This window comes from Rhyacophila brunnea, unplaced genomic scaffold (genome assembly GCF_057557595.1).
Source record: "Rhyacophila brunnea isolate RB1 unplaced genomic scaffold, BYU_Rbru_1.0 scaffold_8, whole genome shotgun sequence".
Classification (NCBI taxonomy): Eukaryota; Metazoa; Arthropoda; class Insecta; order Trichoptera; family Rhyacophilidae; genus Rhyacophila; species Rhyacophila brunnea.
Genome location: NW_028233350.1, coordinates 31,378,104 through 31,388,704, shown reverse-complemented (window position 1 = coordinate 31,388,704; position 10,601 = coordinate 31,378,104). Strand labels below are relative to the sequence as shown.

The 10,601-nt window shown below is 34.3% G+C and overlaps 1 protein-coding gene across 1 annotated transcript in view; it reads left to right on the top strand.

Annotated features, from left to right (window-relative positions):
- Window positions 1–591: 591 nt before the first annotated feature.
- The window catches only part of LOC147064130 (fat-like cadherin-related tumor suppressor homolog), a 1,128,183-nt gene continuing 1,118,173 nt past the window's right edge, over window positions 592–10,601 (top strand). Inside the window, exon 1 of the mRNA XM_085959043.1 lies at window positions 592–1,069. The gene's annotated coding sequence lies outside the window, so the exon portion shown is untranslated. The remainder of the gene's footprint in view (window positions 1,070–10,601) is intronic.

Genomic DNA, 10,601 nt, shown 5'->3' with positions numbered 1-10,601 from the left:
CAAAACCGACTATAGACATTCGAGGGCACCGAATAGTGAGTTACGATAGTAGTGTTACATATTGATTATCTTCGAATGCAAGGCAATAACCTGTTCACAATAAATGAAGATTTGCTATTGAATAGTTCGTTCAAATTAACAATTCATTATTATAATGATAACCACGACACTTGCATCGTTGGCGACCTGCGAACAATGTAGAAATTTGATAAACCATACTGATGAAATGAAAAGGTTTTGCATCATTGGTTTATGAAATAGAATATAATCTAGAGATAAACTAATCACTAAATAGTGATTATTTTCGATGAACTCATTCATGGTGGTTTAGTTTCATTTCTGCTCATCAGTACAGTTTAGTTGTTTAGTACCTAATCCTATTCTAAAAAGTTGTGCAAGTTTCTCAAATATATATTTCAAAAGTTATTGTGTATGCATAGATACCTAGATGTTACTCAAACTTTTATCCCACAATGAATGTTATGTTTGTCGTGTGTAAGAAAGAGAAACAACTTGTGACCGAGTCTCTTCATGCTGGGATGTTCGCAAGGTAAGCGTGCTGCCGCTCGCCGCTACGAAAATTCCAAAATCAGTCGCTCATTTGTTTTCGCCGGTGTTGCTCGTGCCGATAGAAGTGCCGCCCGTGTCCATTTATATGTAAACGTAAACAACGCATTGAAAACTTGCAAACAAAACTTTGTTTTCATGTAAAAATAATCATATATATACGTTCTCTTAATTCTCACTAAGTTTAATGTTAGTAAGTAGTGAATTTAGCATTAAAATGTAACCGTAAAATTGATCAGCATTAAAGTTTGTCAAGACTAGTGATTACTTGGTTTAAACTTACTGTGCCGGACTTGTTAAACTTTTTGAAATTCAAAATACTCAGAGGGTTAGTCTGACCTTAGTGTTGTGAATATTTAGGTGTGTAATAATATTGATAATACTCATACGTAGTGTGTGTTATGTGGGTTTAGTGTAAAAATATAGTAAAATCTGAAAAAAAAAATATGGATATAAAAGTGTAACTTCACTGCTGAAGCTTCCTTTCTGTCAGTCGAATAAGGTAAATTTTTGAATATTTAAAAGCTTTTTCAAAAGCTAATACGCTTTCAGTTGGACTAAAAATGTATGACTGTATTCCTTGCAGTTTTAATATTTGTATGTATTTTTATTATCTCCGATTTTGTAATGTTCTTTCGATTTACTTGTAGGTAGGTAATATGAATTAGATTCAATCAGTATCACAAACACCAACCAAACAGAATGACTTGATACTATGCTTGTGTATTTAGAAGCTTTTATAACTAGTTTTGTATAATGATTAATGAGTTATAAGAAGAATATCTTGAATTATTTATCAGTTAATATTGTTTTCGATCGCCTTTCGTTTGTAAAATGATATTTCATACACTACACCTAATCATTTGAAGACGGGATGTTTAGAATCAACCGACTAAATATTGTTATTGGCCTTTTAAGTGATTCAATTGAATACATTTGCACATAATAATCGGCAGCATGGTAATGGTATGCTGAAAACCAGGGAAAATGGCTGCCTTTGTTTTGATTGTGAATCAGAAAGACACCGAGATTCGAGAATCTTAAAAACCGGTCAGCTGTCAGCCTGCGCCATGCAGGTATACGAGCGAAGCGAACTCAACTTTGCCATCGCCTCTTTCTGTTTGAATGATAACAACCTGATCTTATGCCGTCGTGCGCTGTTGCCATGTTTAATGCTTTCTTAAATTTTATTATTTATTTTATACACAACGATATATTATTTTATAACCATTTTATATTGTACTGCAATAAGTTTGTGTAATATATTATAACCATCGATATCAAGCGGAAGCGATATATTTTTTAAAACTCCTTGAAGCAGTATGGATTGGTAATTTCCAATCAGATACATTACATAAAATCGTCTGATACATATCCCTTATATCTAATATGGACAATAATAATGGTTTATGGTTTCTGGTAGGAGGTACCCACATTAGTTTGACGATGTTCTCGAATAGGGTCTATTGTTATGGAACACCGAAATTCTTTTACATAATTACTAAATAGGTGCATACTAGTACATGTATGGTACATACTTATTTATTTAGTATAGGTATAACTGACTCAAAAGTTAATCTTTCATTAGCATTTTTGAAAATATTTTTTTCTGTTCAGTATAAACTCAGATCAAATCGAACTCTCAAATCTAAATAAATAAAAAGGATATTATCACGTTGGGTATATACCTAGTTAGGTACTTACCTACTTTCTTCTTCTTCTATCGACCACTATCGAAAATTACTGCAACATTGCAAAAATGAAGGATTATTTTATATAGATGTACCTATATACCTATATTATGTAATACAATAATAATATGATATCAAAACACTATGTATAGGTACATATATATAATAATATATTTATGTACTATAATGCCTATATATTGGTAATGTAATTTCCTATATTAAGCATGAAGTTATTTATTAGTAGTAGGTACTTTAAAACTCTCTATAATGATTATTAGTTATGCATAATATAAATAATATAGTAAAATCATATTGCAATAAATATCTTAATTGATTATTTATTTAATAATAATTACAAGATAAAAAGAACTTTTTATATACAACGTTTTTAAATTTTCTGTTGAATTATGCTCAATATGCTCAAACTTGTACTTGATAATATGAAGTAAATAAAAAACAAACAAACACAAATATAGAATACTGAAATGTCAATTTGATTTCCATAGTAACGCACGTACCTATATATTAATAATTTAGTTGCTAGGACCACCCACTTAGCAACCAATAATAGTGGATTGGATTACGGATTTCTTCCATAATAACTTTTCATACAAAACAGAATTAACTGAAAATGAATTCAATTCTACTTAAAGATGGCTAAAAGTATTAAAATAATGCATTGGCATCGTGTTCTGATATATTCTAAATGTTTCAAATGTCTAGCTAGTCGGGAAGCTAGTTAAAAAGTCGATTGCAAGATTTGTACTGGACAAACAACCACCGGACAAATATGAATATGAGCTAATAAAAACGTTGTAAAAATGTCATGTCATTCTTTGATGTTTTTTCCGATTTCTGAAAATTCTAAATTTGAAGATGAACTAACACGGCAAAATAATAAAGGAACCATTTATAATCGGGTTGCGAAAGAAAATTAATTCCAACTATTCTCTTATTACTTGGACAGATTTACTAGTATCGTGTTTTCAGAGTATACCTACCTATTTTCGTTGTACTTAATTAGTGGGAAAATATTCGTTTTTATGGCTAAAACTTATTGTACCCATTATGCCGATTTCGTTTTATCAATGATCGGTGGAAACGTTGTTATCATCCCGTCGTCCTTTCTTCTCATCTTTCTGTCTCATCTTCTTCGGCCATATAATTCTGTCCGTTAGTTGGAGCATGTGGACACCACGAAGCGCCTCTAAGAATCCCTGTCGCTCGCCAGTCTTCTTGCATCGTTCCAGCTCAAACCAGCATCCGCACTATAGACCGTATTTAGCGGCCTTCCAGCACGCCGGAATCCGGTTGGCTTGAAGAACAGGGAAGCCAGGTTGAAATTTTCTTCTGGCATCCGCAACACTTGGCTGAGCCAGGTCTAATGTCGCTTTTTCACTCTCAGCGTAATGAGAGGCTGCTTGGTGCGTTCTCTTATCTCCTCGTTGCTCCTAAAGTCACACCACCCCACCGCACATCCAATATCCGTCACAAAAGTAGTTATAACAAAAAATAAACGCATGGGAATCGTACGGAGAGTGCATAAATCTCATTGCACGCAAGCTTTTTTATGAGCAGCCTAGTGAATGTCAAATTAAATTCTCATACCGATCGTCTGCCTCGATCGCTATCCCGATGTGGCTAAAATAAAGAAGGTACTTAATCCTGTTTTTTCGTGCACGACTCAATCGATGATCGATGACAGTTGGATCAACGATTACCGTATGTTCAAGATCGATCAGGGCAGACTAGAGAATCCACTAGTATAGTTTGAGTTTAACGAAATAGATGCTAATATTATTTAAGACACCATTTAGTAATTAACTATTTTCAGTAATCAATGGAAACACACATTGATGTTGCACCGTACATGAAAAAGATTACATGTAAATTGTACGTAAAACATTTCACCGTAGCACAATTCGCCGTGAGCTTTCTATCCGAAGGGATGACCGTAGATATACTATACGGTCTCCAATTTTATTAGTTTCAATATGAACATTAATTCAATTTTCACAGCCTATTTTGGCATAGGTAATTCATGAAAGAATGAAAACCTAACCTAACCGAACAAATTATCCAGTGTAGGTATCGGCTATTTTCAAAATTTGCTTGCCCGCTGGCTTCCTGTAAACCGACAAGAACCGTGTTTTATTTAGACATGAATTTTATCTCAGTACTGTACGACCCAAAGAGGTAGGACGGTCTTTAGTATACGACCATATATTTCCGATACAACATTACACGCTGAAATGTACAGTTTTGGATACTTAATTATTATTACCAATCGAGATTCTGGTTTTATTGATCAAGGATGTTATTATAAATTTTGCCACTTATGTTATTTGTTTTGAAATTACTGCACACGGTGTAGGTAAGACGTAGGTCGTCATCTTTGAACGTTTTAACCAAACGTGACGAGGCAAGGCGACCTAAGAATGACAAAGTAATATTTCACACAGTGAGAAGAGCGACTTTTCGCTGTCAGAATATCAAAAGTTTCCTGGTTTATATTGTCAATTAAAAGCTCTTTCAAAATATGATCACAATAAGAGCATTTAAAAGCAATCAATAGTCATTAGATGACCGTTGTATTTTTTAGAACCGTTCTAAAATACATTTTCATTAATTACATGTTACATTAGAGTCATATAACTCATGTAGGTACTTACCTACTATCATTTTAAAAATCACATAATTTTACTCTCTACTAGTACTATGTGTATTTATGAAAAGTTGACAAACATAGTTGAAATTTAAATAGAATAAAATTACTTATCTCTTAAGGCTATATCTCATTTAAGGCATGGTTTAAAAAGATCGTGGCTAGGCGATGCGCGGATTGTGCAAATGACGCGTGCCGAACGAAATATAATTTTTCATATAAATCCAACATGCGTCCATTTAATGTTCTGTTTATTGTTCATTAGTAACAATAATAATATATTCATTGAAATGTTTTCTTTTTTCAAGTAAATGGGTAACGTTTTTTAATCATCTTTACACGATTTAAGAATTAATACCCCCGTCGCCATCACGAAACAAATTGACGTGTTCACAGATCGACGTTCGCTCTCAGATTGCCAGCGAGTCCAAAATTTCGTCGCACCTATAGTTAAAATTAATTAATTAAAATTATTTGCCGTTTCACTGAAGTACCGTCTATTATACATACTCAAAAATTCAAAATTTGATGAATTATTTATTTGAAAAACTGATAAAGCCATGTAATATGTAATCGATCTTATTAATAATTTAAGCATCTATAATGTGGTGGGTCTCGGGTCCGAATGGCGGGTCAGGCAAAACAACATTATGTTTATTTTGTGTGTTTGGACCTAATAGGTTGAGCAAGTGGCTAGTGGCTACCATACGTGTCACGTAAAAACAAAAATCTGTTAATAGGTATAACCTCCACCCCGTGGAGGACCATATTATGACATTCTTTGAATCGAACATTGTTAAAAAGATACCTAATCATCAATTTGATTATGAAGGTAGGTATCTTGAATCTTCAAGTGTACCTAACTTATATCAGAGGGTTGGAGCGGACCCTTTCTTGAGTTGCTCCGCTCCATCTCCGTTCTGGGACCTAATACTTGCTCTGCTCCGGGTAAAAAGTTTTTTTAATAGGTTTTATAATAATATGTACTTATACAAATATTAAAAAATAAAAACTAAGTTAGTAGTTTTAAAATCAGGTTGTATTAAACAAAATATCTGCGAACTTAACGTGGTGAGTCCAAAGTATCAAAAAAGTAAGAATATTATTTATCACTCGGCAATGTTGCCGTATTTCAAATAATTACTGTGTTGTAAAGTGTCAAATGTAGTATTTTCATTGGATTTTAGGATGAAAATTTAATATTAATAAAAAAACATCGAGAGCAGTGTGGAGGACTACAAACTTTCGGTGCTCCGGGTAAAACCCTATTGCTCCAGCTCCGAGCTCCGCTCTGACGCTCTGATTTATATGTACATAATATTACACAATTACTTACTTATTTATTTAGTAATATAATGTAAAAATATTACAACCAACGAATTTGCATTATGAAAATCTTCGTTGATAGTAATAAAAATTCCTTATCGCAGGCAGGTATTTTAGTATTACAATCTTGAATTTAATCTATGCGTAGTTAACGGAAATTATTAAAATATCATCAAGGAGAATAATAATTATTTACTTAATGAATTCTGTAGAATTTTGGTGGCTCAGGCAGTGGATTTTAAACTTTTCAATTTCACGGCGCCCAAAAAAACATCAATTAGTGGGATTTACCTATAGGTAGAGTTGGGTATTTCCCGAGAAAATCTCGATCTCGAGATTCGGGATTTCCCGAAATGCTGAAATTTTGAATTCTCGAGATTCGGGATTTCCAGAAAAGGATTCTCGAGATATCGGAAAATTTAAAAAACAAACTGTAAAAACAGATAAATTCCAAAAAATATATATTTTTTTTAATTTATAATATTATAACAAACTATATATTTATAACAAACAAAATAGAAGTAGGAAACAAAAATAATTCAAAACATTACTTATTAAAATAGAATTTCAAAAAACACAGACTGTCAATCGCTGCGTCTGACAATCGCGCACGCTTTTGAGACACAAAATTCCCCGATGTTGAAAAATTGTGCTCACTTTGAGTCGACGTTGACTTAATTGTGTTAAATACCCCGATCAGTCTTTGAACGTTTTGTATTTTCTGTCCACTTTTTCATATAGAAAAATCGTTTTTTCAATTAATATTTGATACTAAAGAAATCCCGAGAAAAGATTCTCGAGATTCGGGATCGAAATTCCCGATACCCAACTCTACCTAAATAGGTATGCTGTTCTTCGTCACACAGTTTCTCAAAACTTGGGATCAACCTATACACAGGTATAGTCAAATTTTCATAGCAAGTTACTTGTTGAAATGAATATTCTATCTCTCATTAGTGATGAGAGCATCTATAAAATAATACGATACTATATTAGTAAGCAACAATGCTATTCATATTCATGAAGTGACATGCTTACTATCAGGGAACTCAGAAATAATGGGAACTGAAATACCTAACGGGTGTGGAGAAACAGGCAACCAACCGATCTCGAGTGTGGAAGAAAATGGGATTTACTTAAACACATGTAAGAATACGCTTGTATTTTGTTCAGAGAACTGCTCTCGTTTTATGCACTGACTCTCATTCAATATTGGTGTATTCAATATTGCACGTCTATAATGTGTGGTTCATTTTCGTACGACACTCACACATTCAAAACCCTGCGTCAAAATGTAGTGTATTGGGTTGTAGTCTATCGGAATTCAATTTATTAATCTGCTCTGTGCATACATACTATGTTGTGGTTACTAAAATTTTTAATTTTCGCTGCACATTATATTTAATGACGGGTTTCTCCGTGAATTAAGTAAGAATACAATCAATTTTATTGATGATCGACTGCACAGGGATAATTATGAACTGTGACGAGTGATCATGCAACAGTACCTACATTGATTTTTTCAAATACTCGCGGTGCCTTTAGCGCTCGGCACACACTTTGAATACCTCTGGCTATGGTAATGAACCGTGAATAAAAATAAACATCAGCTCTAGTCGTTACCTGATATTTATTTCGGTCAATATCTACCTATAAAATCCTGTTGGTACCTAACTATTGTTAACTTATAGCAAAAAGAAAATAGCATTAGTTCAGTCGATTCTTGAGTTAAAAAATGAGCGGGCATGACATTGTATCTGACGGTGCTTTATCCGTTTCAAATCTGAAACAATACTATTTTTATGATATCATATTATGATATATATCGTGTAAAATGGACATTGTCGCCATCAACGCCAGCTACTTACTAGCTGCTAGATCCACCCTCTGAGATAATTGTTGATGAACAGCATGTTATTTAAGTACTAACAAAAGTAAACAATCCCATTCAGGCAGAGGTGGTAGACCCATATTGAACATTCCCATTTGTAAGAAATCGTGACCAAGTCACTTACCCATCTAGCTTTGTTCACGCATCACCAATTCGAGACAGAAGTTTAAATGCCGGGATTTCAGGATTAGTATTTTATCAATGCCGGAATCTCAGAATTACACAAAACTAGTGAAGTTTTGCCGCTAATGTTTGTATTGTGTAGTGCCGACATAATGGTAATTGACTTTGATGATATTTCGAGATTTTAATATTATTCTGTCTATAAACTACGTGCAATTCGTTAATGAATACTTATTTACTTACGAGAGCATAATTAATATCTTTTCCTAAAACTCTTTTGAACACTACAATATAATACCGATATCCCACGATTCCATTGTTTTCAATTCTGGGATATCGGGATCAAGAAATCAAGTGGAATCATCATCATCAGTGGCGCGACAACCCGGTGTGGGTCCTGGCCTCCTCCAACAGCTCCCTCCATCTGTCCCTATCCAGTGTGGCCGCTTTCCAATTCGGTACCCCCAGAATACGGCAGTCACTGGCAACTCCATCCAACCAGCGAATCTGGCTTGCCTCTTCTTCTACACCCTATTGGATTGCTGGACATCACTCTCTTTGCCGGTTCATTGTCATTCATACGGTGCACATGACCTAGCCATCGCAGTCTTCCAATCTTAATTGATTGAACTGCGCTGCAATCTTCGTACAGCCCGTAGAGCTCAGCGTTATATCTTCTCCTCCAATTGGTGCCGTCCCTGATCGGTCCGTACATACGGCGGAGAATTTTTCTTTCAGAGATGTTCAAGGCTCGTTCATTTCGTAATGTCCAGGTTTCCGATGCGTAGGTGAATCAAGCGGAATGCCATAACTGTAATCCCTACTCTACTCTGCAATGTTATTTTATTAGATTTTTTGATCCATTTCGAGCGAAATTCTGGTCATCATCAAAATATTCAATTACATTACATTACATCACCACGTTCGATCCGAAGAGGATTATAATATTATGGGCCTCCGAAGAGTTGAGATTGTTTTTGTTTTCACGAGAAGTGGGTGTTAGCCAGTTGCTCAACATATTAGGTCCATTCTGTGGGTGCAAACACACATTGAAAAAAGCCTACATGTTACCGGTCGGCCATCGTGGGCAATGTCTCATATATACATACATAATATATTTAAATACGAAAATTCTATTAAGTAGCGATAGTGCAGGTACATGTTAGTACTACATAATATTTTCATGACATTCTTGTATAATAAAACATGCCTAGGGTTATGCTTGGCATGTACCTATGCGTAAAATGCTGATTTCTAACATATTGTGAAAGTTTTTTAGTACACAGCGTTCTGGAAACGATTTCTCAGCAGTTTTATGATTTATCTGGTGTATAAGGGTGGTTTGAAAAATAATGCTTATCGAGACCTAATTTATATGCATGGTCTCAAAAAAATACAACTAATTTATTGCTGTATGTTTTTAACGATCGATGAAACGTTGGTATGCAAACCAATTATAAAAAAAAAACTCTTAAGTTTTGTAGAAAGGTTACATGTAAATTACATAAAACATTTCGCCGTGGCACAATTCGCCGTGAGCTTTCTTATTGGAAAGAGATGACCGTATACTATACGGTTTCTAATTTTTCTAGATTCAATATGAATGTTAATTAAATTGTCATAGCTGATTTTCGCAAAATTTATGAATTCAAGAATGAAAACCTAACCTTACCTAACCTAACAAATAATCCAGTATATCGGCTATTTTCAAAATTTATTTGCTGCTGGCTTCCTGTAAAGTGTAAACTGACAAGAACCGTGTTTTATTTAGACATGGATTTTATGTCAGTGCTATACCACCCAAAGAGGTTGGACGGTCTTTAATATATGGCCATATATTTCAAATACAACATTTCACGGTGAAGTGTGATACGACTAACTGCATACGTACAAGTTTCAGTGCTTTAGTCTAGGGCCCCGGGTTCAGGGGGCTCGGCGTGTGAAAAAAACAGATCACAAATTTGCTCTAATAGTAAAAAAATATTTTTTCTTTATTATTGATTTAGCGCTATTTCATAAGGGGGATATTAACATGTAAAAAATGAGGTTGTAAGATGCAATTTTTGATTGTTCCGTGTTGATGCAGTACGTAAGGCGGCTGGCCTTCCCACCCGAGAGTTCTGCGTTCGATTTCCGGTGAAGACTCAATATTTATGTGTTTTTCTCAAAGCCTGGGTGTTTGTGATTGTTCAAAATTACTAACAGCCACCTTAAGTAACTAGGTGTATTAAAACTATTAAAAATGGCTAAAACTAAACTGAAGGCCCTTATTCATCAGCAACATCTTCTTGGCTACGTGTTAAAACTGACATGAACCTTCCATTTTCCATAATAAACT